Below are 16268 nucleotides of genomic sequence, written 5' to 3' on the forward strand. Positions count from 1 at the left end.
CCTGGACTGTTGGTTTGCCTGATGAAGTCCTGCTGCCGGACCGAATTGCCAAACTCCATTCGACAGAGAAGTTCCTTCAAGGACAGCTTCTTCCTTTGAGTTGGTGGGACCAATCAACTCATAAGAAACCTGGATTCCATTCTCAAGGCAGGGTAGGATTAACCAGGGAGAGAGACACCAGTTTGTGTTCTTGAATCTACAGCTCCTGGAACTGAAGTGACTCCATCTGGCTTGCTTTCTTCAACGATCCTGTGCAGTGCAGGAGTACCCCGACGTCCTCCCTCTTGTCCCCACGACTGAGGCCCAGGAACAGCGAGATCCGCAGCAACGACTTCAGCAGCATTTGTTTCTTCATACAAAGGTACTGTGCCAACCCGATTGGGAGAACGCCACTCTTGAGGTGAAAGTTCGTGAAACTTCCCCAACTTGCATGCCTAATCAGCTTGTGACCCAACAAATGATTCTTTTTCACCTAAACTACTTCTGAGAACTTTTGCAAAGACTTTACCGTTTAATACCAGAACTGTTCATTCCTATCCAGAACACTAGCCCATTGACTTTGGCCTGGCCTATTGACTTGAATTGAACTCCTCTGGTGAACTGAAACTATTTGCACTGTCTAATAAGTATATGTGATCTATTCTACTTACCTTTGTTCCTTTTTCTCCCTTCTAAGTAACTGAACTGCCATGTTGCTCCTATTTCAGGGGAGCTCAAACTGTCTCAAAATCTTAGAGTGTTGTATTGAAGTGCATGGGTATATAATATTCAGTTGTCTTCTACTTGAACCACTGTGATTGAAAGTCCTCTGTGTAACTACTTGTACTGCTCACATTCCCTCTTGAGATAAGCCTGGCTGCTCAGCCCCTCTACCACTAAACTGTGTAGTACAGACTTATACCAAAGGTTGGTCTTGCTTACACCTGTAGTCCTAATTGTATGTGGTGGTCCCAGAGGGTACTGCATGCAATTCTGCCTAACAAGGACAACATCTGCTCCCTCGCATCAGCTCTCACTAATTTCTGCAACCACTCTCTTGTCTCTGGCTAATTCCCTTCCTCTCTGAAGCACTCCCTTGTGCACCCCTACTAAAAAAGCCCTCTGCCAACCCCTCGTGTCCAGCCAACTACCATCCTATCTATGTCACTATCTTCCTTGGGAAACCCCTGGAGAAGATGGTCTTCCCCCAACTTACCCAGCACAGAGAGCTTGTTGGTTGCCTGCACAACCATCAATCTGGATTATGAGCCTTCAGAGGGACGGAAAAACTGCTCTCCTGAACACCCATGAACAACTGCTCACAAATATTGACTCTAACTCCCCATCTGTCCTCATTCTCCTTGACCTCTCCTCCACCTTTGACATAGTCAATCACTCCATCCTCATAAAGCAGCTCCAAGATACTCTTGGTATCTCAGACCAGGCACTGGAGTGGCTGACCTCCTTCCTCACTGATCACCCCTACCTCTCTCTCCACTTGTGCTGTTCCCAAGGGCTCTATCCTCTCGCCCTGGATCTTCAACATCTACATTGCTCCTCTTGGTCTCCTGATCTCATCCTTCTTCCAGTATTTTGCAGATACACACATTTTCTTCGAACTTCCTTCCTCCTCTCTCTCCTCCTCGTCCGTCATCTCTCTTTGCTTGTCCGCTATCCAGGCATGTTGCACCTCCAATGACCTCTGTCTCAACACCAGTAAGACTTCGACTTTTCCTATTGGGATTCCTGTCCCCTGCTTCCCTCCTGCACTCTGGCCACCCTCTTTGGGATCTCCTCCCTCCTCATCCTCTGAAGACAGAAACTTCGATATCATCTTCGACTCCTCTCTCTCTCTTTCATTCAGCACATGCTGTACCTTGCCAAGAAGGCCCACTTTCAACTTCACCTCCTGAAAGGTATCCTCCCTTTCCTCAACTTCCTCCAGTAGCTCGATGTCTCTCGGGCTCTGGTCCCCTCTAGGCTGGAATACTGCATCAGCCTCTTTCTTAACATGCCTTCTTCCTCCTTTCGTCCTCTCCAACTGATCCAGAACAGGGCTGCAAGACTTATCCTTGGCCTGAAGCCCAGGAACCTTAGCTCTCCAGCCCTGAAATCTCTCCATGGGCTCCCGGTTCAAGACCCTGTGCATTATCCATAAGGCCAGCTGGGGCCTGGGACCTTGCTTTGTGCAACTCCCTCTTAATAAATACTCTCCTTCAACATCCTTTCGATCCTTTGGCACCAACGCTCTACTGGTCAAACGCTTTGCCAAGCAGAGAGCTGGTGCAAGAACTCTTTCCTTGGTTGGCTCCCTCCTCTGGAACAGTCTCCCTCTCTCTTTTCACCTTGAACAGGATCTCCTCATGTTCTGCAAGCTACTCAAGACCATCCTCTTCTCTTCCTCTCGCCCTCCCTGGCTGACCACCCCCCCAGTCGTTGATATTGGCAGCCAGGCCCCTCAAGAGGCCATATAGGGACCTGGTCCTCTGTCCAATTCGCCACGAGCAACACCTCACCGCCCCCTTGCACTTATCCGGCCCTCACCTGCCTGCTGGTTGTTGTACTTGTAACACTCTTTCAATATGTGGTCTACACCCCCCTCCCCAGGGCTGCTGCCACCCATGCACTTAACTGTTGCTTCTGCCTCAGGCTTCCCTTGCATTGCCAGACCCTACGGCCCGTACCCCCACCACTCCAACCGTCCCTCCCCCACCTTTCCTCTGCACTTACACGTTTTGACTGGGAGAACCAAGCTGGGGAAAATAAGAGAACATATGAGAAGTTTATTTGCATGAAAAGAAAGCCACGGGCGGGACCCATGCCTGTTATAAAGATGGAAGCAACATGTCTGCACTGTATTGTAGATATGAAAAGAGAAAGATAGAGGGTGGTAAGAAGCGACACCGAGATTGCGAGCAAGGTCTGAAAAAGAGAAACGGGGATGGGGGGCAAGTAATGAGAGGGCAGGGGCCGGCAAAGGAGAGGGAGGGTTGTAGCAGGAAAAACAACTTCAGTTTTGGTCAGGCTAAGATGGAGACAGTGGCAATTCATCCATGATTAAATACCAGTAGGCAGTTGGAAGAAGTCGTATGGAGAGGGCCAGTGAAAGCCAATAATAATAAAACAATTGATATGCATCGTCAGCATAGAAGTGACACAAAAAATCAGATGAGGTTATAAGAGCAGAAAGAGGACTAGAGAAGAGGGAGAAAAGGAGAGGACCTCAGACAGAACCTTGGGGATAGAGAAGAGGGAGAAAAGGAGAGGACCTCAGACAGAACCTTGGGGATAGAGAAGAGGGAGAAAAGGAGAGGACCTCAGACAGAACCTTGGGGAATTCTGAATTTGGAGAGGTAATGAAGAAGAGATGTTTCCAGTCCAGTCCAGAAAACAGACTAGGTTGTGTCAGAAGGTAAGAGTGGAATCATTGGAGGACAAAAGCAGAGCACCCTAGAGTGGCGAGCGAGGATGGAAGAGCAGGGTATTGGACAGAAGAAAGGACTCAACACTTAAAGGAAAGAGGCCAGTGGGGAGATACACATTGTAGAAGGATGTTCAGTTTGGAAGAAGCAGAGGATAAACCCAGGGGACCAAAGAGGAGGAATGAGATCGAGGGGCAAAACCACTGGGTGTGCACGTATTTAGGAAGAAGCAAAACTTATCTTGATGGGGGGGTGAAGGCATATTTACCAGTCGTCAAGACAGATAAAGCAATTTGCTTAGGTATACACATGATCTTGGTCTTGAAAAAAGTAGATAGGGAATCACACAACTCCTGAGAAGGGGTGAGGGAGCAGAGAGGAGAGAGGGCACGATTAGCTTCAAATAACTCTGTAGGTTGATTCATAGCTAATTCCACTCTATTCGTATACAAATCCATTTTTGCAATACTGGAAAGAAGAGAGATGAAGAGTAGAAGGGAGGGAAAAGGTGCAAATAGGGTGAGTTGACGTGTCAAAAAGAATGGGTGAAAGAACAACGCAGACAAGCAACTTTATTAGAGAAATAGCAAAGTCAGAAGAAGAGAGGGGGAAGGATTTGAAGGGATCAGGGGGAGGGTGACAGAATATGATTAAGGAGCTGGAAGAGACATTGTCAATTGAAGGAGAGAGTGGGATTGAAAAATGTTGCATTTTTGTCGCTTATAACAGAGAGGAATTATCTAAAAAGTGAAGAGAAAAGAAAAGGTCAAGATTGCCAGTGGAGTGAGTGCAGCGAGGTGAAGGAACCTCTGAAGGTCACATATAAAGGGAGATAACCGCAATGGGAAGATTTTCAAGACGGGAAGAAAGCTTGAGAATGAAGAAGGGAATCATGAATAGAGAAGTCCAGAGTGAAGGCATCTTGTTCAGCAGAAAGATGGGGAAAGCGATTGGGTGAATGGAGTGAAAAGAAGTAATGAACAAAGGAGGTGAAGGAACATAGACTGCAACGTGTAAAAATGGAGGCAGAGGGAATGGTAAAAGAAGGGTGCCAAGAGGAAAAAGAAAGCAAGATGTGGTATGAGGAATAGCCTGGAGGGGTGGAAAGAATTGCGTCAGAAGGAAAGGGGGAAAAGATGAGAACACAGGAGAAGCCGGAGACATGTGAGGGAAGAGAGCAGAACTGATTAAGTTGATCACCGTGAAGAAGGTAATGCAAAGTGTGTGTAGAGTGGATAGTGTTGGAGATTGAAGTCACAAAGAAGAGAGATGGGAACAATGAGGCAGAGAAGAAATGAGGGAAGATAGTCTTAAGTACTCACAAAAAGGAAGGAAAGGGCTAGAGGGCTTTGGATAATGAGAAAGGTAAAAGAGAGAGGTTTGGATAATCTGAAAAAGATGATGCTAAAAGCTTGAGTACAGCAGAAGATTTGTAGGGGGAGACCAAAGGGAGTTATGCAAAATATCTACCCCCTACCTTTATCAATAAGACGGGTAGTTTGTGGGAACTTAGTATTAGAGAATGAGAGAAAGGTAGAGGTAGCAGTGTTGCAGGGGGTAGTTCAGTTCCCGGCGAGACAAAGAAAGCAAACATTATGTCTAGGGAAAAGGCCAAGAATGAAATGAGATTGTGTATGTGTATTCTATAGTCGTGTAGAGACAAAGGATGGTGCAGAAGAGGAAGGAGAACAGTAGGAACGGTTAGAGGAATTACACGCATTGGCCAAGGGGCGAGAAGGAGCTGGAGGAGATAAGTATTGGAATAGAGGTAGACATGCTGGCAGGAGTGAAAGAAAGAAAGAAGAGGAGGATGAAAAAGAAATTTAAAAAACAGATGCAAAAGGTGCAAATGAAGGTGCAAGGGAAGGATAGAAAAATGTGTGAGTCAAAAGAACCTTTAGGGAGCACATGGTGTCTACATTTATATCCAAGGGACTGGAAATCTCAGAGGAAATAGCAGGTGTTTGTAGCTTTCAAAATACAGGCACTTTGGCAGCGGCTCAAATGTGATGCATTCATGGGTTTCAGTGGCTGAGTTAACCTTTCGGAATGGCCATCGTCTACATTGGGGCACTATGAAGCAACTGTGTTGTCCCTTGCAAAACAATAACCTATAAATAAATAATAGATTACACTATGCTCACAAAGTCATTCACAGTGAGCAGTAATCATAATCCCGGGTAGTTCTTCCACCTTACTCTAATGATACATGTCCCTGACTCCTGATATGCTATGATAAGGCATTTATAACGGGCCTATACACACTTGTTTCAAGTGATAACAGCTGGATAACTCCCCCATCATTGTCCTAATGATAAAATATGATTCTTCCTACTCAGCCAAACAACCTCCTATAGTGTATTCAGTTGTGGGAAGGTCTTCCCATACCGATCTTCCCAGACAATTGTTTGTACAGAGGTTGGAATTATAAATTGCTGTCCGTCTCTCTCAATCTATACTGGGATTGTGCAGAGTAATCCAACACATTACTATAAAGAGATTTAACTGCAGAGCATCCATTAACTCAAATACCTCTTCTTCCCCCCTATGTTCTGCATCCATTTTCATCTCTAAAGGGCAAGTCTCATGAATGATTCGTCCCAAAGAGAGTTGTGTGACATCAACTGCTCTGCATTTTAGACCCTACAAAAATCCCTAAAGAATTTGCCAAAGCCCAATCCATAAAATGTCCTGTTGTTCCTGAGTCAATCATCGCCGGCCCTCCACCTTCGCACAACCTTCCGTTATCACAGTAATGGATTTGCCATTGTAGTGTGTTCGCTACCTGGTAAGATCTGAAGGTGGAGGGCTTAAACCTATGGGAAACTCTTGGCCACTCTTTTATGAAATGTCCTTCCTTTCGACAGTACCAACCCAATCCTTAACCCCTTTTTCACTTTTTCCCTTAGTGATAGGACCCCTAGGCTTCGTTACTGGTTCCTTTTCTGCCCTCCTCTTTACGCTCATTCAACCGAAAATCCATGACCCGCAAAACAAACTCTTCACATGACGTGAGTCAACTCAAACTGAAATGACATGACACGATGGGTTATTTATAACACGCGTAATACCCAGAGGTTTCTAAGCACGGACCCGGGGATTTAACCTGTTTTGCTCTGTGTCGTCTTGCTTTCAAGGAAGAACGTTGCCTAGAGCTAACCACAATAACCAATAGAGCATCTTTTGATTCTTCCTTTAGGCCCCAATGAAACAAGGATGCTCTTTTCTCCTCCGGCAATGCTCTTTAAGATTAAGTGATGTAGCTCACCTCTGCTTCCCTGCTTCAACTTCAATAACGCAGTATCAAACTCTTGGGACACCTGACGTTGGTCGAACATTTTTCCAAATTCAATACCTTGCCCCACTAACAAAACAGACCAAGCCACCACTTTATCAGTTAGGATAGGCTGAACGCTATTTTTGAGACCTCTGATTGAAAAACATCAAGCCTGCACAAGAAGGCTTAAGCTACTTACCTGTAACTATTGTTCTCCAGCATGAGTCTGCCATGGATACACATGCTCATGAATATTCCCTGTCGTCAGGCTGGGAATCCTCGATAAAACAAAAAACAGTTTCACTTTACTTTTAAAACTGTATTTCCCCTCTAAACCAATCACTGTCCTCTGGGTCACACTGCCCCCATCCAATGACAGTTGTCTCCCTAAGCCCCTCTGGCAGCCATATTCAGATTTGGTAAGCATGTAAAGTGGCAGTATGACCAAAAAGAGTCACAGAGGGGCTGAAGGGAGGGTTTGCATGTGAATCCATGGGGTCTGGCATGGATTCACGTGCTCATGAATAACAAATACACAGCAGTACACATTACACAACCACTGGAGGTGGAAAGGCTCAACAGAAGTAATCAACACTTACCCCTCGAACAGACTCACCTCAATCGAACAGGTTGTGTAGCACTGCCCGGCCGACTCTGGACTCCTCCCTGGATTCCCTGTCGATGCAGTAGAACTTCGAGAAGGTATGCGTGGACTTTCATGTTGCAGCCCTGCAGATGTCAAGCAGGGGCACACCAGAAAGGAACACCGTCGTTGCATCGATTGCTCTGGTGAAATGGGCCTGGGACGGCCCAGCAGAAGCCAGTTCACCAGCTGTTGACAGTGCATGATGCAGCCGGAGAGCCACCTTGAAATGTACACCTTGGACAAGGCCTTGCCATGGTTCACTTCGAGGCACAAGCAATGTCCAGCAAATGCAAGGTCCTTTCCGCCGGCGATGAAGGTTTGGGGAAGAAAACGGGTAACGACAAGGGCTCATTGAGGTGGTATTCCAACCAAACCTTCGGCATGAAAGAGGGGCATAGCTCTCAACCATTTGTGTTGCAAAGGCGGGTGAAATCACCCAATTTTGTTTTTGGTGGGTGAGACGCCCAATGGAATGAATGGGTGTGCAGGAGTCTTGGCGGGTGAGACAGCCCTTTACAAGGCGGGTGACACCCGCCAAAAGCGTGTGAGTTGAGAGCTATGGAGGGGTGTGTACGCATTACCACCTTGATTAGTGGAAAGTCCGATACGGTTGCTTGCAGGAAAGGGCCTGAATCTCACTCACACATCTGGGAGAGGTGATGACCACCAGAAAAGCCATTTTCCACGAGAGAAACTTGAGTGAAGCTTGATGCATAGGATCGAAATGTGCCCATATGAGCCTCGTCAAGAGCACGTTGAGTTCCCATGCCGGGGCAGGGGCATTCACTGGTGGGAAATATCAGAACAGCCCCTTGAGGAGATCCTTGATGAGTCTGTAGGACTAAAGCGAGGATCGTTCCGGAGATCTGATGTAGCATGAGATGGCCGCCAGCTGTACCTTTATGGATGCGTGAGCCACTCCAGCTTTTGCTAATGACAGAAAGTATGGAAGAATCTGCCGAGCCGTGACTCTCAGAGGGGTAATCTTCCTTGACCGCCACCACATAGAGAAACGCTTCCACTTATGGCCATAGCACTTTAGAGTCGACAACGCCCTGGCTTTGGCAATGACTTTCCCTGCAGTCCACTGGCAACTCATACCCTCCAAACTCTAAGGCTACAAGAGCCATGCCCTTAGGTTCCATGATCCTGAGTCATGATGAAGGATTGCGCCGCCCTCTCTAGTGGGCAGATCGATTGGGAAGTACCAGCGACTTGAATGGAGGTGACACTGACAGGCTGAGAAGGTCCAGATACCAAATCTGACACTGTCTGAGTGTTTAAAGATGTGAAGGCAGGCGCTCTGTTACCAGTCTTTAGCTTCTACTCCTAACGCACGTTTTCATGACTTCATCATCTTCAGGGAGGCTGAGTTTCTTTGTTTTTTCAGTCTGAGCGTGTTGATGACACGTAGCAGGAGAGGAAATGGGGAAAAGGCATCCAGAAACAGAAATTCCAAAGGGAATGTCTATTTCTGTACACCTGGAAGCTCCTCTGTTGCTAGAATCTGTTAGCAAACATCTGCCATTTGGAGTGTGCAACTGTGGCAAAAAGATTGATTAGGGGTCTGACCCATTTGACGAGCAGTCTGTCCACCTGATCCTGACAAAGTTCCTGCTTGTGGCAGGAGTGCAGTTCCCTGCTGAGAGAGTATGCAATGATGTTCTTGACTCCTGCCAGGTGTTGAGGGACGAGGAACATCCCCTGTCCAATGGCCCAGTGCTACAAGGTCTGGGCTTCCTTGCAGAGTGCTGGGGATCGAGTGCCCCCTTGCTTCCTGATGTAGAACATGGTGGTGGTGTTGTCCGTGAAGATCCTCACCATCCTGCCCTTACTAGTTGTGAAGATCCTCACCACCTTGCCCTTCCTAGATGGTAGGAAAGACTTGAGGTCCCGTAACTCCAGGATGCTGATGTGCAGATACTTCTCTTCTGGAAGCCACAGACCCCCGGAGTGTAGACGTCCTGTGTGAGCCCCCCAACCTTCCAGAGAGGCGTCCGTGGTGACCATCTCCAGGTTTGGCAGGGTTTGAAATCTCATCCCCTGAGCGATGTGGGAGCACACTCCCCACCACTCTATCGCCCGCCGGAACTCCTTGTTGAGAGGTATCTTGTCTGCAAAACTCCCAGAGACTTGTATCCAACGTGCATCCAAGAATTCCTGTAGGGGTCGCATCTGCAATCTGCAGAGACGGATGAGGCAGATGCACACAACATCATGCCTAGCAAAGACTTGATGGTCCGCACCGTGGCCGTCGTCACTGGCAACAGTCGCGGGACCAAACCTTGTATAGCTGCTAGCATCTCCTCTGAAGGCGACGCCAGGCAAGCCACCATGTTGAGTCTGGCGCAGAGGAGCAGCCCGTTCTGAAATGGCGTAAAGCAGGACTTTGGCTAGTCCAGGGAGAATTCCAGCTCTGTCAGAAGTTGGATGTCTCCTTCATGTGCTCGTCAGGCAAGTCTCACGAACAAGTGTGTATGTATGCCTTGCAGGCGCAGATGGGCAGCCACTGGGGCCAGGCATTTCGTAAACACCCTTGGAGATGATTTAAAATCGAAGGGCAGGGCCTTGAACTGGTAGTGCTGGCCTTGCACCACGAATCGTAGGAACATTTGATGCTTCCTGTGGATGGGGACATGGAAGTACACATCCTCCAGGTTCAATGACATCAGGAAATTCCCTTCCTCCAGTTGGCCGAGCAAGTGCTGCAACATGACCATCCTGAATTTTTGGGACTTCAGGTACTTTTTCAGACAGCGCTGGTCCAGGTTGGGCCTCCAACCCCCTGTCTTCTTTCTTACCAGAAGGTATATGGAATAAACTCCGGAGCCCCAGAGTCGTCGGGGTACGAGCGCTATCGCCTCTTTCCGTAACATGGCTCGCACTTCTTCCAGGAGCTGCGGGATGTGGAGCTCCTGATGAGAAACCAGTGGGATACGGGGCACCTGCGTTGGAACTCCACGGTGTGACCCTGGACGAGAGCATCCAGCACCCATCTGTGGGTGGTGTACTTCTTCCACACGCTGACGAACCTCGTCAGCCGGCCTCCCACCAGGGTGCATGAGTGGGATCCGACGTCTTGGCCGGTTGAGGCCTGTTTGGGTGCCTACACCCTTTCCTGTGGGCGATGGCGATGCTGACCTCTGCTAATGTACGCCTTGGAGTGACCTATGTAGGCTTCCTGCGTGGAGGATTGGGGATGCTGTAAGTATGATGAGGAAAAACCTTTGGACGATCTGCTTGATTTACCACTGGAGGAATGAGAATAAGACGAGCAATGCTGTTGCAGAGTCAAGGGAACGGGCCGTCTCCGTATCTGTCTTTATGGCTTGAAGGGATCCATGCTGCAAAGGAGTATTAGGGACCCATGTTATGGGGCATGAAAGGTAGATATTCCGGGTACAGGGTGTTACTTAAACCCTGTGTATTCAAGACGAGTCAGATACAGACACTTGTGTGGAGTGTACACTAAGAACTTTCCCCAAATATAAAACCAAAAACATTGAGGCCTAGGAACAGAGCACCAATATAAGGTCATAGCAACCAATATGATGGGAATTGGCCTCAGTCCATCCTTCTCCCCCGAGAGTCCATCACAATGAAAAATCCCTGAGGTTTGGGATGATGAACCATAAGCGAAACAGTGGATAGAAATATATTGTTAGGGGGCAGCAGATGAGCCGTCTGTAACAAGCTATCACAGTAAATGAAAACCCCTCATGCGCAGCAGTATATTAGATTACATAGAATGTCAAGATGCATCATCCCTGTTCCAAGCTGTCGCCATGGGGTTGCTCCTCAGCGCTTAGAGCGTTTATCTTCCCAGCACTTGTCTGCACTTACCTCACACTTGCCACCAGCTGGCCCTTGTTATTTATCCTGTATGCTGTATGCTTATAACCCTGTACTGCACTTTCCCCTCTCCCTTTCCCCCATGCACTTTTCCCTTCCCCTCTACCCTTGCACTTGCGCGATCTGAATGACACCTGGCCTAGTAAGATCGTTGTCTGTCTCCCCTTGTTCCCCCCCCTGCCTCGTCGCGCCTTGAAACACTTGTGTATAGGCGCGTTACAAATGCCTTATCATATCATATCATATCATATCATATCTTGTTTTTGTGCAGGCCCTCTGGGTAATCTTTCTTCCTTCTTCAATCCAGAGTGCATTCATGGGATCTAGCTGAGGTAGCAGAGCTTGCAGGCTAGTTGAGAATCCTTTGAAATCTCTGAATGTGGTCATGAGAGACCATGGGGTTATTACGACTTTGGCGGTAAGGGGTTAATGGAGCCGGTAAAGGTGCCAGAGCTGACAACCCCTTACCGCCCCATTACGAGTCTGCTCCCAGGAACCCGCTAAGGATGCCTGGTTTTACCAGGTGCCCTTAGTGGGTCCCGCGTACAGACCCGGGTGCCAACAACAGGCCCGTTATTAACAGGCCCGTTGTTAGAACCCTCCCCATGGGGCTCGAATGAGGAATTACCGGGCCCTCCAAGGTCGGAATGGCCCGGTAATTCCTCATTCAAGGAACCTGGACCTGGTACCCGGGAAGGGGGTAGCCATGCCGCTAATGACCCCCGATATCTTGTTGCATCAAAAAGCAGAACACCTCCTCCTGGGTTTCAAAAAGTGTGCCGTTGTTGCTCTATTTCAATGAACCTGATCACTGGGAATTTGTAGTAGTGCCGGTGGTCAGTGCCCGTCAAAGACTCACATATTGGGTTGAAGCCTTTCCTGCAGGACTGTCGCTCCTTCCACCTGAATGTTACCCACAATATGATAGACCTTCATAATCACCAGTTTATGCTGGAAATTAAGTAGTCGCAGGGTGATGGTCTGTGGGTGCTCCCCTTCAGTTGGCTTTGGGATGGGAGCTCTGTGAACTCATTCTATGGTGTGGCTTCTGTGGTCAGCGAGTTTCAGTTTATTGCCAAAATAATGGTCCAATTTCTCTATGTCCGTACCCTCCACGTTCTTCGGGATACCGACCAGCCAGGTGGTTTTTCTCCCTGATCTGTTTTGTTGATCTTCAACCTTAGCCCCAGCCGTTGCACCTTTTTCAGCATCACATCCACATCCATTGAGAGAATTTCCTGGTTGCCTTTAAGTGCATTGGTTTGGTGTTCATTGTCTGTAGTGCATTCTGCCTGTGCATTGAGGCAGCTATTAACATCTTTTGATTCTTTCTTTATACCTTGGACCATGTTATTTGTCTCCTGGGTTTGCAATTGCAATTGCATCAAGCCGTCCATCTTGGCGGGCGGCTTGGTGGGTTTACGCGAGCTTGCGTGGGTATGGATGCCATTATCAGTGTGCTCTGACTCGGACGAGGACCTGGTCATAAGATATATCTGTCTAACCTCTCCTAAATCAAGGGGATTGTCGATCAATGATAGCTGCCACCCTATCTGGCACACCAGTAAGCATCCACACCTCCAGACATCACCCTTGTGATTTCAACGATCTAGCGCCTTGGTGCAAATCTTAAACCTACGCTCCTAGAAAGTCTGGATGTAAACGCTTAGCTGATTATTCCAATCCCAGACAGGATAGATGAAGGCAATGTCATTCACGCACCTTGTTATGCCTCTGAGTCCTGCAGCCTGTACTGAGGCGATGCACATCCCTAGAGTCATCTTGAAGTGGTATACTAAAGGAGAAATTACCTTACCGTAATGTTGTTTCTAGGGATTCTTCTCCCGCAGATTTCTCATCTGATAGGTATTCCCACCAGCTTTTCTATTTCAGAATTATTTTCAACAGGGGGCATAATAGACCTTGGCCCGGCTGTCGACCATCGATCTGTCTTACTCGCGGTCTGGTCATCGTTTCCAGACGCCACATTAGGCGTCATATGAGTAGAGCATCACTACTCCCTGACCTCAGTTCCCCCTTTTTTCCAGAGCACAACACACTGCAAAGGAAAACAGAGAGAATAAACGTGTTAATGAGCCCTTTAAAAAAGAAGTAATATAGGCCTCTGAAGGCGGAACAATTGAAAAAGAACACTGGGACTAGTGCTAGACATTTTTTTGTTTGGGAGTGAGATAGAAAAACGGACACAAAGGAACATCACCAAGTCAAGATCTTTTTTGAAATAGAAAGATGCACCCCAACCACTGACTTTCTGAGCAGGGATGGAAGGGACGGGTGATGAGAAATCTGAATAGAATCCATAGAAAGAACATTATGGTAAGGTAATTCCTCCTCCAATGCATTGCTCCGAAAGTAATAATGAGGAGGCGGGCAGATAGTCATACTAAGACATTTTGCAGCACTGCCCTGCCAAAACACTCATCAGAAAAACAAGCCATATCTTGGCTATAATGCTTCGCAAAGGTATGCAATGATGACCATGTTGCAGCGCGACAAATTTCCCAGACAGGGACACCCCTCTGCATAGCGGTCAATGCAGAGACCCCCTTTGTGGAATGGGCCCTGATGCCTGCTGGCAATTCTTTCCCAGTGGCCTGGTAACATTCATCTATGCAGAGAATTATCCAATGGGATACAATCTGCTTTGTTATGGGCAGGCCCTTACGGGCTAAGGAAAAAGGCACAAAGAGCTGGTCAGCTCCCCTGAAATCAGCTGTCCTGGCAATACAGTACAGCAACTGAATGCCCTCTTATGGTCTAGACGATGTAATCGTTCCTCCTGCTTAGAAGGATGAGGAGGAGGACAGAAGGCCAGAAGGTCGATGGTCTGTGACAAGTGAAATTCTGAAATTACCTTTGTCAGGTTTCCTATGTTTTGTATTGTATTTTTGTATTCTTAACTTTCATTATTACAGAGGAAGAGTGTCCCAATTCAACATGGTGGTAAGAAAGTAGGGGTTTGATTGGTCATTAGTAAACTGTAAGGTGATTGGAGAACAATGAGACAAGGGAGCATCAGCAGGATTCTAAACTGCCTTTCATTGTCACACCTGAAGCAGGAAGGTCCTGTTTCTTATTAGTCTAAGTTTAAGCCTAGTTTAAGTTTTCAGAAGATAAAATATCTTGGAATTGATTCAGCTTTCGAGTTTTACCTCCGTGGGACAAGACAAGCGGCCATTTTGGTGGGAGTGCTGCGCTCTAGGACTTTAGGAAAAGAGACTATTTGCAAGTCATATGTTTTCAAGTGGTTTCAAGAAGAAGTTAAACCTGAAGGTTAAAGAACAAGTTCTAAAATATAGTTTAGGAATCCAAATCTACAGAGGCTGTTGTAATGTAAAGATTCTGCACAATTTTCTGAAGCGCTCTACATTTGCTTGTCATTATCGCTCTGCTAAATATTTCAGTTTTGATATAATACGCTATCTGCTTACTTGTCTATAATTGTGAGTAATGATTCACTGAAGAATCGAACGTCGCTAACCTTTGTAACCTATCTATCTATCTCAATGTTGATTTGAGACTCATGCGCGAGACGGCACCGTTTTCTTTTCCGTCTCTGCGCATCTTTAATTTGATTAGGTGTTTGCGCATGAACGTGAGACGGTGAAGTGTAAATTTTGTTTTCCGTCTTTGCGCATGCTCTAGACTAAGCATGATTGCGCATGCGCGCGAGACGGTGTAGCGTATAATTAGGTTCCTGTCTTTGCGCATGTTTTTTGGAGAAGCGTTTCTTTTAATTACACGCGCGATTGAGATCGAGTGTTCTTTCTGGGATCTCAAGGCGCATTTCCAACAAGGAAGAGGTGTCTTAATCAAACACTTCTTCCTTTTATGCCCATAGGAGAGCCACTGTTCTTTATTTCCTTGTGCGTGTTACTGCAAAAAAGAAGTGTAAAATGTGTTAATTTCTAATCTAGCAATGTAATTCAGGAACATGATGTTCTTTTAATATGAGCAACACTAGGAGTATAGTATTTAGAATGCTTAGTAATATTTCAACTGTTCTTTGAAAGAAAAGACATTTAAACATTTTAACTAAAGAAAAGGTTCATTTGAATAGAAAATTTATTCTACAGAATTATCTATCAATTCAAAACCTACCATTTTAGAACTCTTATGAAGAAGAGATTTTATAAATGGTTCTCACAGAAATACAGTCACAGTTTGCTTTTCTCTAAGGAAGAGAAGGACATAAGTCATTTTGGAAGTGAACAATTAGGTGTCTGTCAGTTTGAACTTGCAATCTGCTCTCCTAGCTTCCATGATTTAAGGTGCATATACATGTGGAACTACTTATTCTGGAAGAATTCAACTCATAAAGCATCTTCTACCAGTTAGATCAAAAAGACAATTAATTTAAAGAATTTGCAACAATTAATGTTTATGAGTTTTTGGACTATCTAAGAAACTTCTTAAATACAAGCCTTTCAGATTTCAGGAAGGCTAAACAGGTATAAATCTTTTCTAGGGGAACTTGGTGGGAGAGATATTAATAATAACTCTATAATTTTCTCGCCCTCTGCAGGTGCTGAGCTGTTTCGAGAGAGAGCGACCTGTGTTCTGTTTTTATTTTCTCCCACTTCCCCTTTTCCCTCGGAGGTGTGGAGACTTCTGCTGTGGCCTTCAGTAGTTGACTGCACATCTTTGGGGACCTCTGTGGCCAGTAGCTTCTGTGGAGAAAGAATCAGGACCTGACACATGAGGAGGAAGACAGGCCTTACCCGGAGAGAAACTTTTTCCCGGAAAAAGTGCAGTTGGCTTACAGAATAAAGCCTGTAGTTCGCTGACCCCCCTAGCGGATGTAATAGCCACCAAGAAGACTGTTATCAATGAGAGAATCCGTAAAGGACAAGAATCCATAGGCTCAAAAGAAGACACCATCAGAAATGTAAGAACCAGATTAAGATCCCAATCTTGGACAAAAAAATGAGTTGGTTGAAACTTATTTACAGGAATTGTTCCATTACCGGGATCATAAAAAACATATCTTGATCGGGAGATCTCTTGAACACGGACAAGGCCGCCAAATATCCTTTGGTGGCTTTATGACATGTAGGCCTGCAGAGGCCAG

This window comes from Ambystoma mexicanum, chromosome 1p, assembly GCF_040938575.1.
Source record: "Ambystoma mexicanum isolate Mex_15411 chromosome 1p, UKY_AmexF1_1, whole genome shotgun sequence".
In the NCBI taxonomy this organism is placed as follows: Eukaryota; Metazoa; Chordata; class Amphibia; order Caudata; family Ambystomatidae; genus Ambystoma; species Ambystoma mexicanum.